We start from the raw sequence: 3029 nt of genomic DNA, 5'->3' as shown, positions 1-3029 counted from the left end.
CTATGGAAGTAGATTGCCCCATCTTCCTTCCAAGGAGTGGCTGGTGGGTTTGAACCACCAGCCTTTTGGTTAGGGCCCCTTTTTTTTCCTTGAGGAACTCTATAGTTTTAGGTTTCACATTTAAGTCTTTGATCCATCGGGAGTTAGTTTTTGTGTATGGTGTGAGATACAGATCTTGTTCCATTTTTTTCTGCAAATGGATACCCAATTTTACCAGCACCATTTGTTAAACAAACATTCTCTTCCCCATGTAATGAATTTCAGCCCTTTGTCAAAGATCAGCTGACCATAGGTAGATGGATCTATTTCTGGGTTCTCAATTCTCTTCCACTGGTCTATGTGTCTGTCGTGGTACCAATACCAGGCTACTGTGGTTTTGAGGTCTGGAAGTGTGAGACCTCATACTTTGTTCTTCTTCTTCAATAGTGCTTTGCTTCTCTGAGGTCTCTTTCCTTTCCATTTAAAATTAGTGATTGGTTTTTCCCATATCTTTAAAGAATGTTGATGGGCTCTAGATTGGGATTGCATTGAATGTATAGATTACTTTGAGTAGAATTGACATTTTCACAACATTCAATCTTCCTGTCCATGAGCATGGTATGTTCTTCCATTTATATAGATCTCTTATGGTCTCTTGGAGTAGTGATTTCTATTTTTTTTTTGTATAGGTCTTTTTGTCACTAGTGAGATTTATCCCCAAGTATTTTATTTACTTATTTATTGGTAGCTATTATAAATGGTATTTATTTCCTTAATTCTTTTTCAGCAATCTCTTTGCTGATGTAGAGGAATCCAACTGATTTTTGGATGTTGATCTTGTATCCCACCACTATGCTAAATCTCTCAATTAGTTCCAGTACTTTATTTTACTGAGTTTCTTGGATTTTCTATGTATAGGATCATATCATCAGCAAATAGAGATAGTTTTACTTCTTCTATACCAATTTGGATGCCTTTGATTTCCATTTCTTGCCTTATTGCCCTGGCTAGGACTTCCAATACAATGTTGAATAGAAGTGGTGATAGAGGGCATCCTTGTCTGGGTCTTGTTTGCAAGCGGAATGGTTTCGGTCTCTCTCCATTTGAAATAATGTTGGCTGTTGATTTTGCATATATGGCCTTTATTATGTTGAGGAATATCCTTTCTATTCCTATTTTACTGAGAGTTTTGATCAGGAATGGGTGTTGGATTTTTTCAAATGCCTTTTTTGTATCAATTGATATGATCATGTGGTTCTTTTTCTTTGTTTTATTTATGTGGTGGATGACATTGATTGTTTTTCTAATGTTGAACCATCCTTGCATACCTGATATGAAACCCACTTGGTCATAATGACTTTCTTTTTGATATGTTGTTGGAGTCTATTGGCTAGGATTTTGTTGAAGATTTTGCCATCTATTTTTTGTGAGAGATATTGGTCTGTTGTTTTCCTTTTTAATGATGTCTCTGCCTGGTTTTGGTATCACTGATCGCTTTTCTTAAATTATATCACCTTTCCATTCCTAGGGTAAATCAACTTGGTCATGCTATATAATTCCTTGAATATGCTGTTGGATTTGGTTTGCTAGTATTTTGTTAAGGATTTTTTGCAGCTATATTCATAAGGGATACTGGTCTGTAGTGGTGTCTTTACCAAGGAGCTCTGGTGGTGTGGTGGGTAATGCATTTGGCTGCTAACCAAAAGGTTGGTGGTTCAAACTCACTAGCTGCTCTGCAGAAGAAAGGTGCCATAAGCTTCTGTAAAGATTTACACCCTCAGAAACCCAGTGGTGTTCCCAATGAGTTGGAATCTATTTGACAGCAATGAGTTTGGTTTTGTTTGGTGTTTTTACCTGGCATTAGTATCAAGGTCAAGGGGACCTCATAAATTGAATTAGGAAGGGCTCCCTCCTCTTCTACTTTATTTTTTTTTGGAAGAGTTTGGGCAGGATTTGTGTTAAATCTTTTTGAAATATTTGGTAGAATTCACCAGTGAAGTCACCTGGTCCTTGGGCTTTGCTCTGTTGGCAGGTTATTGCTTACTGATTTGATTTTTTTCACTTGTTACAGGTCTGTTGGTATATATTTTTTCCTTGAGCCAATTTAGATATTTTGTGTCTTTGTAGTAATTTGTCTACTTCATCTAGGTTATCTCTTATCATTATTCTTATTTTTATAGGATTGGTAGTAATGTCCCCTCTTTCATTTCTGAGTTCAGTTATTTGTGTTCTTTCTCCTTTGACTGTCTAGCTAAAAATTTGTTGATTTCATTGACCTATTCAGAAAAACAACTTTTGCAAGTAGTCTGGGGCTGGGAAAGCTCTTCTTACCCCACAAAGCAGAATAAATCCTCCTTGTATGAAGGCTTCTTCAAGATAGATCAATAGGGTGTCATGAATTGAAACCAAGCTTTGTCCTCAACAACAGAGACCTTGCATCCTCTCCAGATGTCCTTAGAATATTTGCCTGGAATTGGAAATTCCAAACAACAATAATCCAACCAGTGTCATTCCATGACCCCAATTCAAGTGACTTATTCATTAACAGTAAACCTTATAGGATGATCAGCCTAGTAATAGCCAAAATACAAAAAATGCTGGCACCATGGCAACTCATGTCGACCCCATTTGTGTTAGAGTAGAATAGAGTAGAACTGTGCTCCATAGAGTTTTCAATGGATGAATAGTTTGGAAATAGATGACCAGGCCTTTCTTCCAAGGTGCCTCTGGGTGAAGAGAGAGAGAGAGAGAGAGAAAGGGAGAGAGGGAGAGAGGGAGAGAGGGAGAGAGAGAGAGAGAGAGTGAGAGAGAGAGACAGCTGTATTAATAGGTTCCTATTTTATTTATTGGTTGTAATCCACTATTGTCATTGTTTATTTGGATGCTCATATTGTCCCAAATTTTGTCAGTAGGAACCCCTTCCAGCTGGTTTCTGCATCCTTTGATATGATTCCATCATTGCTCATCTTGAACTATCCCTGCCCCAGTGCTGTAATCAGTCCTTTCTTCAAGGTTCCCTGGAAGCCTAAAAGTTCTGAAAGGAAAATAGA

This window comes from Orycteropus afer, unplaced genomic scaffold (assembly GCF_000298275.1).
Source record: "Orycteropus afer afer isolate SDZICR_OR568_19922 unplaced genomic scaffold, OryAfe1.0 scaffold00499, whole genome shotgun sequence".
In the NCBI taxonomy this organism is placed as follows: Eukaryota; Metazoa; Chordata; class Mammalia; order Tubulidentata; family Orycteropodidae; genus Orycteropus; species Orycteropus afer.
This window is presented reverse-complemented; position numbering follows the sequence as displayed.